The following is a 17,700-nucleotide window of genomic DNA, read 5'->3' on the forward strand; positions in this document are numbered from 1 at the left end:
GGGAGAAGAGTAGCATGGGAGTTCAGGCTAAAGCCTTCAGCAGTACACAGACCTGGTATAGCAGTCACAGTCTTACTAGAAAGACCATAAGTCAAGAAGGATTTATTATAGAGAGGCTTCCTGCAAAAGATGGGTACTGGACAACCACAAAAGATAGAGCAGTAGCAGCCCTAGATTCAAACACACAAAAAAGGAAATGGAGAAGATTGTATAGAGAGAGCCACTTTGTGGCACTGCAAGCCAAAAGCACCCTCTCCTTTCTTCCCTCTTGTCTGTGGGGCTCTCCACTAACAGACCCAACTGGTGCTAGTGGGGAAAGGGAGGCTGTTGATGCAGCTCATAAGATCAGCCTCTGTGGTGGAGAAGGATGGCAAGCTCAGCTGGAGGGATAAATGGAAGGTATTCAGCGCCTGGGTTCAAATCCTTGTTACCTACTGGCCGTGTGATCTTCAACGTGTCACATGAGTCCTCCATCTATAAAACTGAGTGCTTTGGTAAGTAGGCAAGGACCAAAGGAGGTAAGGCACATGAAGTGCTTGCTGTAGCACCTGCTTCATAGGAAGGGCTCAGTGTCCAGCCGACAGTAATACTAGGTTTGCTGCTCTGCCTCTGGCTCCATGCCCAGCTATAATAACTGGGCTTCCAACTTGCTCCTGAAACACAGTTACCCCCAGTATCCCATTCTGATAATTGGATCCAGATTATTTTCATTGTGCCAGAGGCCCCCCTGTCTTGCTATTTGCTTAATCCAGGGGTCTCCTAGGAATGGCACCTTGCTGCTTGCTTGTAGGTAACCATGGAAACTGGCTGCCTTTGTCAGATAAAAGGCAAGTTGGTAACAGCCTGAATGGTGATGGGGAGAGAGGCTGAGAACAAAGATTTTTATGAGTCATGTTAAGCAAAATCCATGCTCCAGACTTGAGGTGAAATATTTTCATCCCTCAAGAGAGTTAGTACCCAGTTCTACATTGGGAACCCTCTCCCTTAAACCACATTGAACATAGGACACACACTATCTACACCCTGCAAGGTGGAGTGTAAGGTCCCTATACTACTCTGCCTGCTGACTTCCGATGAGCTCTGCATACCCACGAGCTCTGCTGGAGCCGTTTTTATTGAAAAGCTCTCTGCAGATCTGCCTCCTCTGAAGCCTGGGTTCAGGAAACCAGGACTAGATTGGCCAGAAGCAGACTGGAACAGGCCTACGGTTTTAGAGAAAAGAGGTCCATTTGTTTTCTAGGGCTGCTGTAAGAAAATATCACAAACTGGGCCGGGCGTGGTGGCTCACACCTGTAATCCCAGCACTTTGGGAGGCCGAGGCGGGCAGATCACGAGGTCAGGAGTTCGAGACCAGCCTGGCCAACATAGTGAAACCCCATCTCTACTAAAAATACAAAAAATTAGCCGGGCGTGGTAGTGGGCACCTGTAATCCCAGCTACTCAGGAGGCTGAGGCAGGAGAATCGCTTGAACCTGAGAGGCAGAGGTTGCAGTGAGCCAAGATCACACCACTGCACTCCAGCCTGGGCGACAGTGCAAGACTCTGTCTCAAAAAAAAAAAAAAAAAAAAGAAAGAAAGAAAGAAAAGACCACAAACTGAGTGTCCTCAACAACAGAAATGTACTGTCTCACAGTTCTAGAGGTCAGAAGTCCAAGGTCAAGGTGTCAGCCGGGTTGGTTCCTTCTGAGAGCTGTGAGATCGAATCTGTTCCATGCCTCTCCCCTCGCTTCTGGTGGCTTGATGGCAATCTTTGGCATTCCTCAGCATGTAGAACCATCACCCTGATCTCAGCTTGGTTTTCACACAACCTCCTCCCTGTGTGTGTATCTCTGTTTCCAAATTTCCCTTTTTTAAAAAGAAATTATCTATTTATTTTGAGACAGGGTTGTAAGACTGGCTAATTTTTGTATTTTTGGTAGAGTCAGGATTTCGCCATGTTGGCCAGGCTGGTCTCAAACTCTAGGGCTCAAGCGATCCACCCGCCTTGGCCTCCCAAAGTGCTGGGATTACAGGTGTGAGCCGCCGCGCCTGGCCCAAATTTCCCTTCTTATAGGTATACCAATTATATAGGATTAAAGCCCACCTGAATGACATCATCTTAACTGCATACATCTGTAACAACCCTGTTTGCAAATGAGGTCACATTCTGAGGTACTGGGCCTTAGGACTTCAACATAAGAATTTGGGGAAGACACAATTTAACCCGTAACAGGGGGGAAAAGAGGAGAAAGTCTACCCTATGACATCTATACTGGCTCTTAAATATTGACCCTTCTTGAATTCTCAACCCAGTGCTACCTTGTTATCAGAAAGCCTCTGATATTCTACGTTGTGCCTTTTGCCCTATGACATCTAGTCCTGGCCCTCTACCTGTCCACTTCGGCAGTCTAATTCTATCTAGTTCCAGCCCTCACTGCTGGACAGGCATCTCAGTATCCCTTTTCTGCCAGTATTTGTTCTGCCAGCCATAGGAGACTTCCTCCGAGTTGAGCATGTTCCCCTTAGAACTGGCCTTGCCTCCAGCTGGGCACAGTGGCTCACACCTGTAATCCTAGCACTTTATGAGGCCGAGACAGGTGGATCACCTGAAGTCTGGAGTTCAAGACCAGCCTGGCCAACAGGGCGAAACCCCATCTGTACTAAAAATACAAAAATTAGCTGAGCATGGTGGCGGGCGCCTATAATCCCAGCTACTCAGGAGGCCGAGGCAAGAGAATCGCTGGAATCCAGGAGGCAGAGGTTGGGGTGAGCTGAGACTGTGCCACTGCACTCCAGCCTGCTGGGCGACAGAATGAGACTTCATCACAAAAAAGAAAAGAAAAGAAAAGAAAAGAAAAGAAAAGAAAAGAAAAGAACTGGCCTTGACTCACAGGGTGCAGCTAATCCAAGTCCTTGTTTGTTTAGTTCTGCCCCAACCTCTGCAGGGGCCAAACCCAGCTGCACCCTAAGGGAAGCCAGTGGGGTTTGAAATGCAGGGTTTGAAGTGCCTGGAAGTAGGGACAATAAGCAGGTATTTAGAGGCAGACAGGCAGGGTTCAGAGCTGGGTAGAAGCAGGCTGCAACGTGGCACAGGGGCAGGGCTAGAGTGCAGCCTAGTGCATCCAAGGGTGTTTACTCTTGGCTCTATTTCTACTGCCCCTTGTATGGATGATCCAGGCCCACAAGGTTGGACATGGCCACAGGAAGGTCTGCAGGTGAGTCTTGCCCAGAGTAAAGCAGGAACAGTCTGGGGGTGGTTAGAAGCATCAAGTTTGCTCACTGAGCCTCAATTTCTGCATCCATAAAATAAGACCTTTAACAAAACTCATCTGATGGGATTTTTGTGAGGATTAAATGAGTAATGAATATATAGCCTTTTCTTTCTTTTTTAAACATTTGTTTTATTTATTTATTTATTTATTTATTTATTTATTTATTTATTGGAGATGAGGTCTTACTCTGTCGCCCAGGCTGGAGTGCAGTGGCACCATCTTGGCTCACTACAACCTCTGGGCTCAAGTAATTCTCCCACCTCACCTTCCCAAGCAGCTGGGATTATAGGCATGTGCCACCACGCCCGACTAATGTTTATTTGTTTGTTTTTGTAGAAATGGAATTTTGCCATGTTGCCCAGGCTGGTCTTGAACTCTTGGACTCAAGCCATATGCCTCTGCCTCCCAAAGTGCTGGAATTACAGGCGTAAGCTACTGTGTCCGGCCAATATATGGCCTTAACTCAGGGCCTGGTACAAAGTAAGCATTCAAAGCTGGGTGTAGTGGCTCATGTCTGTAGTCCCAGCTACTCAGGAGGCTCATTGGAGCCCAGGAGTTTGAGGATACGGAGAGCTATGATTGCACCACCGCACTCCAACCCGGACGACAGAGCAAGACCTCTGTCTCTACAAAAAAACAAAGTAACTGTTCAGCACATGTTAGCCATGGTGATCATCATGACCCCTTAACACACAGTATTTTACCGCCTCCACAGAGTTTCACGATATTGGTTATCAGGTAGTTTCTGGGTATGACAGACTAAAGCAGTTGCTCCTTTCTTGTTGAAATAATGTACTCACACAAAATTAAACAGCCTCTTGGGAAAATGATGGCACTTCTTTGAGATATTTCTTCTTCTTCTTTTTTTTTTTTTTTTTTGAGACAGAGTTTAGCTCTTGTTGCCCAGGCTGGAGTGCAATGGCACAATCTCGGCTCACCACAACCTCCGCCTCCCAGGTTCAAGAGATTCTCCTGCCTCAGCCTCCCGAGTAGCTGGGATTATAGGCATGCGCCACCATAGCCGGCTAATTTTGTATTTTTAGTAGAGATGGAGTTTCTCCATCTTGGTCAGGCTGGTCTCGAATTCCTGACCTCAGGTGATCCGCCCGCGTCGGCCTCCCAAAGTGCTGGGATTACAGGCTTGAGCCACCGTGCCTGGCTTCTTTGGGATATTTCTCGGTGTTCTTGGATTATGACCACTGATCCAGGATAGGAGCTATCAATGTGCAATTTACTTTGTGTGTGTGTGTGTGTGTGTGTGTGTGTGTGTGTGTGTGTGTGTGACAGTGTCTCACTGTGTCACCCAGGCGGGAGTACAGTGGCACGATCTTGGTTCACTGCAACCCCTGCCTCCCAGGTTCAAATGATTCTCCTGCCTTAGGCTCCTGAGTAGCTGGGATAACCGGTGCTCACCACCACGCCCAGCTAATTTTTGTATTTTTAGTAGAGGTGGGTTTTCTTTTTTTTGTTTTTTTTTTTGAGAGGGAGTTTCACTTTGTCACCCAGGCTAGAGTGCAGTGGCACAATCTTGGCTCACTGCAACTTCCGCCTCCCAGGTTCAAGCAAGTCTTCTGCCTCAGCCTCCCGAGTAGCTGGAACTACAGGTATGTGCCACCATGCCCAGCTATGTTTTGTATTTTTAGTAGAGATGGGGTTTCACCATATTGGCCAGGCTGGTCCCGAACTCCTGACCTCGTGACCTGCCCACCTCGGGCTCCCAACGTGCTGGTATTACAGACGTGAGCCACCATGCCTGGCCTACCTTAGTACTTTAAGCAGCTTACTGCCACGTGTAGATATCTTTTCTTTCCTCCCCAGGAAGAGGAGGGGTTTTTGGATTCCTGATTTTTTTTTTTTTTTTTTTTTTTTTTGAGACAGAGTTTCACTCTTGTCACTCAGGCTGGAGTGCAATGGCATGATCTCGGCTCACTGCAACCTCCACCTCCTGGGTTCAAGCGATTCTCCTGCCTCAGCCTCCCAAGTAGCTGGGACTACAGGCACACGCTCCCAAACCCAGCTAATTTTTTGTGGTTTTTTTTTAGTAGAGATGGGATTTCACGATGTTGGCTGGGCTGGTCTCAAACTCCTGACCTCAGGTGATCCACCTGCCTCAACCTCCCAAAGTGCTGGAATTATAGGTGTGTGCCACCACACCCGGCATTTTTTATTTATTTTTTATTTTTTTATTTTTTTTAGACAGGGTCTTGCTGTGTCTCCCAGGCTGGAATGCACTGGTGCAGTCTTGGCTCACTGCAACCTCCACATCCCAGGCTCAAGTGATCCACACACCTCAGCCTCCCCAGTAGCTGGGACCACAGGCATGCACCACTATGTCCAGCTAATTTTTGTATTTTTGGGTTTCGCCATATTGCCTAGCCTGATCTAGAACTCCTGGACTCAAACAATCCTTTTTCTCAGCCTCCCAAAGTGCTGGGATTACAGGCATGAGCTACTGTGACCAGCCGGTTCCCAAGATTTTAACATTGGGCTAAAACTAGGTCCTCTAAGTGCTAGCAATTATCCTTCACACTTCCAAAATTAGCTCAAAAATGCCCACGCTCTTAAGAACAGGGTCAGGAGCACCTGACCATTTTGGAGAGATAATTTCCTCAGATGAGAAGCCACAGAAGTAGTCATTATGTGCATCCCCTCCTGCCCCATCTTAGAAGCCAAGTATGATTTAATGTATTTTAGGAACTAAAGTTCAAAATGTGAATTTCTGTGTAGAAAAAAAAATCTGTCAGAAAGCACTTAGGAAAAGGCATGGCAGTCAGATCAAATAGTGTTCAAAAATCTGTCCTTGGCCCTCTTTTCTGATTTTCCTTGACAATGTCATTCAAACTCGAGCTTGTGATAGAGGATCACTCCCCTGCCTGTGGCAGCAGCCTCGCCCCATCTCTGGAGAGCTGGGTTCCAAGTCTCTACCGCCCACTGGAGATCCACCTGTAACACTGTGAAATCAACATATCTCAGAGGGAAGAGACCATGTCTCTGCTCTTCCAGCCAACCCTACCTCCTTATGTCTTGCCTGGGACCCCTACTTGCATTCATGTTACTACCATCCTATTGGTCATCTAGGCTTGAAAACACTAAGTCCGTGATTTTTAACCTTTTTTTTTTTTTTTCTTGAGATAAGGTCTGGCTCTATCACCCAGGCTGGAGTGCAGTGGTGCAATCTCAGCTCACTGCAACTTCTGCTTCCCGGGCTCAAGCCATTCTCCCATCTCAGCCTCCCGAGTAGCTGGCACTACAATACAAGCATGTGCCACGACACCTGGCTAATTTTTTAATTTTTTGTAGAGAGAGGGTTTTGCCATATTGCCCAGGCTGGCCTCAAACTTGTGAGCTTAAACAACCCACTTGCCTCAGCCTCCCAAAATGCTGGGATTATAGGCTCCAGCCACCATACCCGGGCTTCCTTAGCCTTTGTTGAAATCTCAGACACCTTTGAGGTTGGATGGGAGGTATGGACCCTCCCCAGGAAAAGCAGCATTCACACAAATATTCGCTCAAAATTTCAGGAGGTCTTTAGGCTCCCCTAGCTAAGCAATCTTGATTACTCTTTTATTTCCTAATAATACCTGCTCAAAAACCTTCAGTGGCTCCCCACTATTCATAAAATATGTCCATGTTTCTTAACTTAGAGCAAACCACGATCTGACTGCAGCTTCTCTTTCTAAAATAAATGGGTTAGGCTGGGCACTGTGGCTCACACCTATAATCCCATCACTTTGGGAGGCCGAGGTGAGTGGATCATTCGAGATGAGAAGTTCAAGACTAACCTGGCCGATATGGTGAAACCCCATCTCTACTAAAAATACAAAAATGTGCTGGGTGTGGTGGTGCATGCCTGTAATCCCAGCTACTGGGGAGACTGAGGCAGGAGAATCGCTTGAACCCAGGAGGCAGAGGTTGTGGTGAGCCGAGATCGCACCACTGCACTCCAGCTTGGGTAACAGAACGAAGCTCCATCTCGAAAATTAAAACAAAACAAAACAAAACAAAACAAAATAAAACAAAACAAAATGAAATAAAATAAAACAAAACAAAACAAAATAAAATACAATAGTTAACACGTGCAAAACCCGGTAATGGCACCAGGTGAACTGTGGAAGTGTTAGCTATTACTGCAGTTGTGTCCTGTGTTTCAGCCCACCTAATGTCTCACTTGTCCCTTTACCTTTGCATGTCCTGTGTTCGCTCCCTCTGTGTCTTTTTATTCTCTCCCTGCCAATCACGTGTCCCAGTATCCCTAAGTCCCCCAGCCTTCTCAGATCAGTTTCCTTAACTGGAACCCCCATCCTATAGGAAACTCGATCTCTTCTTCAATATTTCTGAACCCACCCAGGGCTATTTCACCTTCTCCAGAAGTAAGCATTCAGTATATGTTAGCTGAATGGTAAGTGGTCATCATGACCATCATAGCTAACCCGTGCCCAATGCTTACTTCTGGGGTTTATCTCCTGCTATGAATACCTGTCCTGGCTTTTTCTCCAGAGACTCTGGCTGTTGCACAGCTGTGGGAACCCCCAACTCCTTGTCACCAAAAACATGAACACAGCCTCCCCCTCATCTCCCCCACTATGCTGTGTTATTGTATGTAACCTGGCAGCCAGAGCCATCTTTTTAAAATGTCATAAATCAGCTTGTCACTCGTCTAATCAGAACCTTTTAATAGCTTCCCATCATACGTAGAATAAAATCCAAATCCCTTCTTTAGCAGCAAACCATATATCTTCTTGCACCTAGGGAAAGATTTAGGTTTTATGGGTCCTGGAACTTACACAATTTATGGAGGGAGGAGCCTCTTTACGAAAAAAAAAATAAAATCACAAATATTCCTACTTTTATTTTTATTTATTTTAATTTTTTTTTTTTTTTTTTTTTTTTTTGAGACAGAATCTAACTCTGTTGCCCAGGCTGGAGTGCAGTGGTGCGATCTCAGCTCACTGCAACCTCTGTCTCCTAGGCTCAAGCGATTCTCCTGCCTCAGTCTCCCGAGTAGCTGGGATTACAGGTGCACACCACCACACCCAGCTAATTTTTATATTTTTAGTAGAGACAGGGTTTCGCCATTTCGGTCAGGCTGGTCTCTCTTGAACTCAGGTGATCCGCCCACTTCAGCCTCCCAAAGTGCTGAGATTACAGGTGTCAGCCACTGCGCCCAGCCTAAACACAAGTAAAAAACTAAATTGAAAATGAATACTTAGGCCGGGCGCAGTGGCTCACACCTGTAATCCCAGCACTTTAGGAGGCCGAGGCGGGTGGACACGAGGTCAGGAGATTGAGGCCATCCTGGCTAACAGGGTGAAACCCCGTCTCTGCTGAAAAAATACAAAAAAAAAAAATAGCCGGGCGTGGTGGTGGGCACCTGTAGTCCCAGCTGCTCGGGAGGCTGAGGCAGGAGAATGGCGTGAACCCGGGAGGCAGAACTTGCAGTGAGCCAAGATCGCACCCCTGCACTCCAGCCCGGGCGACAGAGCGAGACACCGTCTCAAAAACAAAAAGAAAAAACAAAATTAATATTTAGCTGGGCGCAGTGGCTTACGCCTGTAATCCTAGCACTTTGGAAGCCTGAGTTGGGAAGATTGCTTAAGCCTAGGAGTTCGAGACCAGCCTGGGCAATGCAGGGAGACCCCGTCTCAAATAAAAAGCAAATAAATTAGTTGACTATAGTGGTATGTCCCTGTAGTCCCAGCAACTGGGGAGGCTGAGGCAGGGGTATCCCTTGAACTTGGGAGATCCAGGCTGCAGATCTCCCAGGCTACAGTGAACTATGATTGTGCCACTGCATCCCAGCCTGGGCAACGAGCTAGACCCTGTCTCAAAAAAAAAAAAAAAAAAGGGAAGAAAAGAAAGAAAATGAATATTTGTTTAGAATCCAAGAAGAAACCACAGTAAATTTCACATTTTCAAAAACTTGCAAAAAAACACCAAGTTTAGGAAAATAACTATAATTATATATTTATTACTATATTATATATTTGTTACTACATATATATGTATATAATTTTTTTTAAATGAGACGGGGTCTTGAACTCCTGGGCTCAAGCAATCCTCCCACCTCAGCCGACCAAAGTGATGGGATTACAGGTGTGAGCCACTGCACACAGCCCAAAATATATTTTTTATGAATTAACTTATTAACACAACTAGAATACTTTTTTTTTTTTTTTTTTGAGACGGAGTCTCCCGCTGTCACCCAGGCTGGAGTGCAGTGGCCGGATCTCAGCTCACTGCAAGCTCCGCCTCCCGGGTTTACGCCATTCTCCTGCCTCAGCCTCCCGAGTAGCTGGGACTACAGGCGCCCGCCACCTCGCCCGGCTAGTTTTTTGTATTTTTTAGTAGAGACGGGGTTTCACCGTGTTAACCAGGATGGTCTCGATCTCCCGACCTCGTGATCCGCCCGTCTCGGCCTCCCAAAGTGCTGGGATTACAGGCTTGAGCCACCTCGCCCGGCCTTAGAATACTTTTTGCTACATTTTTTGGCTACATAGTCTTTGTCTCTTCATATGACAATTTAAAATATCTTTTTTTTTTTTTTGTAGCTTACTGCAACATCAAACTTATGGGCTCAAGTGATCCTCCTGTCTCAGCCTCTTGAGTAGCTGGGATTACAGGCACATGCCACCACGCCTGGCTAATTTTTGTATTTTTAGTAGAGACGGGGTTTCACCATGTTGGCCAGGCTGGTTTCAAACTCCTGACCTCGTGATCCGCCTGCCTTGGCCTCCCAGAGTGCTGGGATTACAGGCGTGAGCCACTGTGCCCAGCCTTCACCCTGTCTTATGGTGCTTATATTCTACTAATTTTTAATCTGAAAGTTTTACAGTTTCCTAATAAATAAATGTAAAAATTTCAAAACAAGGTACCCTTCATATTCAAGTCAGGAGTCTGTGGCTTCTTGCTTTTCGGTTGACATGTTACAAAATGTCATTTCATTCGCTTCATGGGTAAAAATCAACCTCCTCGTGTTCCAGTGCATGTTCCCAGCCTCCCCCACGGGGTGCTGCAGCCACCTGGCCATTGAGTTCTTTGAGCAAGCCAAGCTTCTTCCAGCCTTGGGGCCTTTGTACTGATTGAGATCTTTCCCTAGAATGCTCTTTCCTCCAGATTTTTACTTACCTAGCTGCTGATTACCATTCAGACCTCAAATGGTGAAAGTTCTGGGATTACAGGTGTGAGCCACCTCTTCAGAGAGGCCTTTCCTGGCCATCCTGGTCTTAAGTAGCCACCAGTGCTATTATATCAACCTACGTGAAAGCTTTACAATGCAATTATTGCTATCTATCATCTGTTTATCTTTCTGTTTCCCTCACTAGAATGTAAGCCCACAAGAACAGAAACCTGATCAGTTTTTTGGTTTTTTTTTTCTGAGATGGAGTCTTGCTCTGTCACCCAGGCTAGAGTGGCAGTGGAACAATCTCGGCTCACTGCAACCTCTGTCTCCTGGGTTCAAGCGATTCTCCTACCTCAGCCTCCCAAGTAGCTGGGATTACAGGTGCACACCACCATGCCCAGCTAATTTTTGTATTTGTGGTAGAGACGAGGTTTCACCATGTTGGCCAGGCTGGTCTCAAACTCCTGACCTCAAGTGATCCGCCCACCTCGGCCCCCCAAAGTGCTGGGATTACAGGCGTGAGCCACTGTGCCCGGCCTATTTTGGATAACAGAAGTGTTTAACAGGTACCGCCATTGCTGAAGTCGTTGGCTCCTCCTGCCATGGGGAATTTAGTAGCTGGCCCGCTCTTCTTGACCCACAACAGGTTGCCCTTTGCTGACTTCTCTTTTTTCATAGAATTTCATTGCCTCCTTCCTCCTTTCAGTTCTAAGCCTCCTGAACTTCTGTTCTGAGGCCCGCCCAAAGGACATAAATATCATTTTACATTGCAACAACATCTGTCTCAAGAAAGACAGATTCATTGGCTTCTCCAGAGGAATTCAGCTTCCTCTAGACTTCTACTTTCCCTCTCTTCCCTAGGGCTTGCTTTTCAAAACCAGAAGACCCATCCATGATTTCTCCTACAACAGGAGGAATTCTGTAGCATCCCTCATAATGTGAAAACTGTTGCCATCAATTTTTTTTAATACAAGTAGTAATTTTTCCTTCCTTTGACACTTATTTCTGCACATCCAATTTTTTCCTCCAGTCTCTCCAGTCCCAAGTGTGAGGACTACCTTTTCCACAAGGCCTTTCCCAACTTTCCAAGTCAAAAATCAATCTTTTCTTGAACTTCAATTGTACTTTTTCTGTATGTGCCTTATAATACTCACTGCTTTCCATATTATGTTTCTTTATATACATATCTTATCTCCCCTGTAACATTTTAAACTCCTTCAGGTTAAGATCCGTGTTTGTTTGATAGGGCACAGTGACTTGAAAACAGTGGATGCTGCCTTTAGGGTTAATCTTGACCATCTAGAAGATCTCAAGGATACCCCTAAATAGTGCTAGGATATTCTCAGCCGACACAGTTTCCACTTCCTGGATAAATGAAACTGGGATGATCTTGGAAAACAGTTTCTCTTGTGAGTGGGACAGTGATTTTAATCTCCTCACCATTACTTAGTGTTTTTTTTGTTTGTTTGTTTTTTGTTGTTGTTGTTTTGTTTTTTGAGACGGAGTCTCGCTCTGTCACCCGGGCTGGAGTGCAGTGGCTGGATCTCAGCTCACTGCAAGCTCCGCCTCCCGGGTTTACGCCATTCTCCTGCCTCAGCCTCCCGAGTAGCTGGGACTACAGGCGCCCGCCACCTCGCCCAGCTAGTTTTTTGTATTTTTTTAGTAGAGACGGGGTTTCACCATGTTAGCCAGGATGGTCTCGATTTCCTGACCTCGTGATCCGCCCGCCTCGGCCTCCCAAAGTGCTGGGATTACAGGCTTGAGCCACCGCGCACGGCCTACTTAGTGTTAAAAGATACCCTTCAGAATTGGAAGCCAGCTATAGAGAAGATCTGCTGGTGAACAAGTGTTTTTTAATTTATTTTTATGTGTGTGTATGTGTGAGACAGGGTCTCACTCTGTTGCCCAGGCTGGAGTGCAGTGGCATGATCACAGCTTACTGCAGGCTGGACCTCCCTGGGCTTAAGGGATCCACCAATCTCAGCCTCCTGAGTAGCTGGGATTACAGGTGCATGCCACCATGCCCAGCTAATTTTTGTATTTTTAGTAGAGACAGGGTTTTACCATGTTGCTCAGGCTGGTCTCAAACTCCTGACCTCAAGCAATTCACCTGCCTCTGCCTCGTAAAGTGCTGGGATTACAGGCATGAACCACCAAGACTGGCCTATATATTTTTTAATGACATTAAAATTTATTAACAAAGGAGATTCACTTCATCATTTTTGTACTAGAGTGGGAACTTAAGAAAATGGATATAGGATGGGAATATCATTAAATACTAAGCAAAATAACCCTGGAAAGTAGAATGTCTATATAGATTACTGGAACAGGAGTTAAAGAGAAGAAACCCAGTATTTGCTCAGATAGAGATATACAGAATAAATAATAATGAGGAGGAAGAGGAAAAGAAGTATTTATTGAGTTATTTGTATGTGCTGGGTACTACAGGTACATTATCTCATTAATCCAGCAAGTGTTAAGAGACTGAATGTTTGTGTCTCCTCAAAATTCATATGTCGAACTCTAAACCCCCAATGTGATGGTATTAGGAGGAGGGCCTTTTGGAGGTGATTGGGTGATGAGGGTAGTGAGATTACCTCATCATGAATGAGATTAGTGCCCTTAGCAAAGAGACCCAGAGATCTCTCCAGCCCTCTTTCTGCCATATGAGGACACAAGCAGAGGTCAGCAGGCTGCAACCCAGAAGAGGGCCCTGCCCAGAGCCTGACCCTGCTGGTACCCTGATCTCAGACTTCTCGCCTCCAGAACTATGAGAAATAACACTGTTGCTTCTAAGCCACCGAGTCTATGGTAGTTTCCATAGCAGCCTGAACCAAGACAGGTAGGAAATATTCATTACACAGGTCACTAAATAGAGATGACTCAGAATGTACGTCATGCAGCTGGAATTCAAACCCAGTCCTGTCTATTTCCAGGGCACAAGTTCTTAAGTGCTCAATGGGCAAACCATGTTAGAAAGGAGTGGGCTCCCTGAAACTAAAGACTCCAGGACAGGTCAAAGTCCCTCTCCCTAGCACTCCTGCCAGCAGCTGCAGGCATCCCAATCCCCCTGCTTAGCCTCCCCAAAGAGCAAAGCTCACTGCACGCCTAGGAGAGTGGGGGCAGGGAGAGGCGTCACCACCAAGGCTGAGAGAGAAGAAAGGGACCTCACTGTATTCACAGTGTTAGGTGATGTTGGCTGGAATTGTTTGCCTTCGCCTCTAGCTGGAAAAATTGAATTTGCAGGCAGAGCTATTTTACGATATGCAGCTGTGTGCCAGGAACAGTACTATTGAGTCATGATGATGCAAAACAGCCCAGTTTTACCAAATGTTTTAGATTCTGTTTCTTTTCTTTTTTTTTTTTTTTTTTTTTTTTTTTTGAGACGGAGTTTCACTCTTGTCACCCAGGCTAGAGTGCAATGGCACAATCTTGGCTCAGTGCAACCTCCGCCTCCCAAGTTCAAGCAATTCTCCTGCCTCAGCCTCCCGAGTAGCTGGGATTACAGGCGACTGCCACCACGCCTAGCTAATTTTTGTATTTTTAGTAGAGATGGGGTTTCACCACGTTGGCCAGGCTGGTCTCGAACTCCTGACCTCAGGTGATCCGCCCACCTCGATCTCCCAAAGTGGTGGGATTACAGGCGTGAGCCACCATGCCTGGTCTAGGTTCTGTTTCTGTTGTGACATTCTCACTAAGAGCCAGACACTGTGCTAAGAGTGATACGTGCCTTATCTCATGTAATCTTTACAATAGCCCTTGTGACACCAGGGTTGTGTTAACTGATAAACAACTAAACTTTAGAGAGATTAAGGAATTGTCCCCTGGGTCTTGCCGCTAGAAAAGCACATTTAGCAGGGAGTGGTGGCTCGTGCCTGTAGTCACAGCTACTCTGGAGGCTGAGGAGGATGATCTCTTGAACCCAGGAATTTGAGTACATCTTAGGCAACATAGTGACAACCTGTCTCTTAAAAAAAAAAGAAAAAAAAGAAAAAGAAAAAAAGGCCAGGCGCGGTGCTTCACGCCTGTAATCCCAGCACTTTGGGAGGCCGAGACGGGCAGATCACGAGGTCAGGAGATCAAGACCATCCTGGTTAACACAATGAAACCCCGTCTCTACTAAAAAAATACCAAAAAATTAGCCGGGCGAGGTCGTGGGTGCCTGTAGTCCCAACTACTTGGGATGCTGAGGCAGGAGAATGGCGTGAACCCAGGAGGCGGAGTTTGCAGTGAGCTGAGATCACAACACTGCACTCCAGCCTGGGCGATAAAGCAAGACTCCATCTCCAAAAAAAAAAAAAGAAAAGAAAAGAAAAAAAAATGTAGCAAGCGGAAGCCAGGTCTATTAGGAATTTTATTGCTCTCTCTGCTAACTCCTCATGAAGTTGTAACTCACCATAATCTCTGTCAAAACAGCTCATGTGATCCAGCTTAGAAATATCCAGTCATTGATGCTGGGTGTGGTGGCTCATACCTGTAATTCCAGCACTTTGGGAGGCTGAGCTGGGTGGATCACTTGAGGTTAGGTGTTCGAGACCAACCTAGCCAACATGGTGAAACCCCGTCTCTACTAAAATACAAAAATTAGCCAGGCGTGGTGGTGTGCGTCTGTAGTCCCAGCTCCTTGGGAGGCTGAGGTATGAGAATCATTTGAACCCAGAGGCAGAGGTTGCCGTGAGCCAAAATTGTGCCACTGCAGTCCAGCCTGGGCAACAGAGGAAGACTCTGTCTCAAAAGAAAATAAAAGAAAAGAAAAGAATAAAAAAAGAAATATCCAGCACAGGCTGGGCACAGTAGCTCACACCTATAATCCCAGCACTTTGGGAGGCCAAGGCAGGAGGATCACTTGAGGCCAGAAGTTCAAGACCAACCTGGGCAACATAGCAAGACCCTGTCTCTACAAAAATAAAACATTAGCTAGGCGTGGTGGTGTGTGCCTGTAGCCCTAGCTACTATGGAGGCTGAAGTGGGAGGATAGCTTAAGCCCAGGAGGTTGAGGCTGCAGTGAGCCACCGATTGCGTCACTACACTCCAGACTTGGTGACAGAGCGATACCCAGTCTAAAAAAAAAGAAAAATAAAATCCCAGCTACTGTCTTTGTACCTAACAAAGTGTTTTCTACATAGAAACTGAATTGAAGCTTAGGCAACTGAGCAAGACCCTGTCTCAAAAAAATAAACAACTTTTTGGTAGCTTAAATAGTATGAAAAAAAGGAAACTGGCCAGGCGTGATGGCTCACGCCTGTAATCCCAACATTTTGGGAGGCCGAGGAGGGTGGATCACCTGAGGTCAGGAGTTCTAGACCAGCCTGGCCAACATGGTGAAACCCCGTCTCTACTAAAAATACAAAAATTAGCCGGGCACGGTGGCACATGCCTGTAATCCCAGCTACTCGGGAAGCTGAGGCAGGAGAATCGCTTGAACCCGGGAGGCAGAGGTTGCAGTGAACTGAGATTGCACCATCGCACTCCAGCCTGGGGGACAAGAGCGAGACTTCGTCTCAAAAAAACAAAAACAACAACAAAAAAAAAACCAGAAAAGAAACTAAATTGAATTAAAAGATGCTGACAGATCTCTTTAATTATAGATGACAATGTGATCGTTCACAAGCACATTGAAAAATTCACACCATGGAAAAGAACTAAAGTCCCATCCTAATTCATCAGAGCCTTCTGTTTCCTGTAACAAAGAAGAACTCACAAGATCGGGATTCCAAGGTGATGCGTTTTTCTCTAAAAGTACAAATGAGTCAGATGCTGTAATTGCTGCTGGAGATAGTAGTTAGGTAGGCATGTCTGGCTTCCTGAACAGCGTCCTCCTCAATGCTTCCCCTGCAGTGATGAGGAAAGAGAGTCTCAGCTGCCTGCTTTGGCTCCCCCTATATCCCAGCTGCTAACGCAGTCCCTGGCAGGTATGAAGCTCTAGGTAAATCTGTGTGGAAGGTCATTGGGCTGTTCTCAGGGTACTGGGACTGGAAAAAGCAATTCATATTTATCGAGCACCCACCATGCATGAGTACTATGCTAAGTGATGGGGGTACAAAGGTGCATTCAGGACACCTACACCATTTTTTGCAGGGCCCAGTGCAGAATGAAAATGAGGGGCACCTAGATTTTATTCAGACACCGTAGTATTAAAAATTTCAAGACAGTGACAGCAGGGCATTGAACCAAGTGTGGGGTTCTTCTGCTCATAGGGTCTTGTGAGACTGCACAGCTTACATGATCGGAAAGTTGGCCCTGTGTGAAATGTGTGTGTGTGTGTGTGTGTGTGTGTGTATATATATATATTTTTTTTTTTTTTTGTAGAGATGGGGTTTTGCTATGCTGCCCAGATTGGTCTCAAACTCATGGCCTCAAACAGTCCTCCCTCCTTGGCCTCTCAAAATGCTGGTATTACAGACATGAGCCACAGTGCCTGGCCTATTTTTGATTTTTATTATTACTATTATTTAATTAATTTATTTATTTATTTGGAAACAGAGTCTCGTTCTGTCACCCAGGCTGGAGTGCAGTGGCGCAATCTCGGCTCACTGCAAGCTCCGCCTCCCGGGTTCATGCCATTCTCCTGCCTCAGCCTCCCGAGTAGCTGGAACTACAGGCACCTGCCACCACACCTGGCTAATTTTTTGTATTTTTAGTAGAGACGGAGTTTCACCGTGTTAGCCAGGATGGTCTCAATCTCCTGACCTCATGATCCACCCACCTCGGCCTCCCAAAGTGCTGGGATTACAGGTGTGAGCCACCACACCCAGCCTATTATTACTATTATTTTTAGGGACTGGGTCTCAGTCTGTCACCCAGGCTGGCATGCAGTGACATGATCATAGTTCACTGCAGTCTCTAACTTCTGGGCTCAAGCGATCCTCCCACCTCAGCCTCCCATGTAGCTGGGACTATAGGCATGCATCACCACACCGGGCTATCCCTGGATGAATTAGAAAGTTTCTGTCGTCATTGCCAGGCGCAGTGTGTGCAACCAATACCACAATACATTTTAGAGCATTTTATCACTCCCAAAAGCAACCCCATACCCATTAGCAGTCACACCCATTTTCCTTCATTTCTCCCACTCCCTGGAAACCACTCATCTACTTTGTCTCCATGGATTTGCCTGTTCTGGACATTTCATATAAGTGGAATGACACAATATTCTTTTGTGACTGTCTTCTTTCATTTAGCATAATATTTTCAAGGTTCATCCATGTTGTAGCATCAGTATTCTATTTCTTTTTGTTACCAAATAATATTCCACTGCATGGATATACTGCATTTTATGTATCCATTCACCAGCTGATGAACATTTGGGTTGTTTCCACTTTTTGACTA

General features: G+C 46.1%; 1 long non-coding RNA gene across 3 annotated transcripts in view; it reads left to right on the forward strand.

Moving 5' to 3' along the window:
• The window catches only part of LOC105476840 (uncharacterized), a 167,900-nt gene that overhangs the window by 99,232 nt on the left and 50,968 nt on the right, over window positions 1-17,700 (forward strand). For all 3 annotated transcript variants that reach the window (XR_011615692.1, XR_011615693.1, XR_011615691.1), the window contains one exon: window positions 15,960-16,089. This is a non-coding gene — a long non-coding RNA (uncharacterized lncRNA). The remainder of the gene's footprint in view (window positions 1-15,959; window positions 16,090-17,700) is intronic.

The sequence above is a fragment of the Macaca nemestrina genome, chromosome 17 (genome assembly GCF_043159975.1).
Source record: "Macaca nemestrina isolate mMacNem1 chromosome 17, mMacNem.hap1, whole genome shotgun sequence".
NCBI lineage: Eukaryota > Metazoa > Chordata > Mammalia > Primates > Cercopithecidae > Macaca > Macaca nemestrina.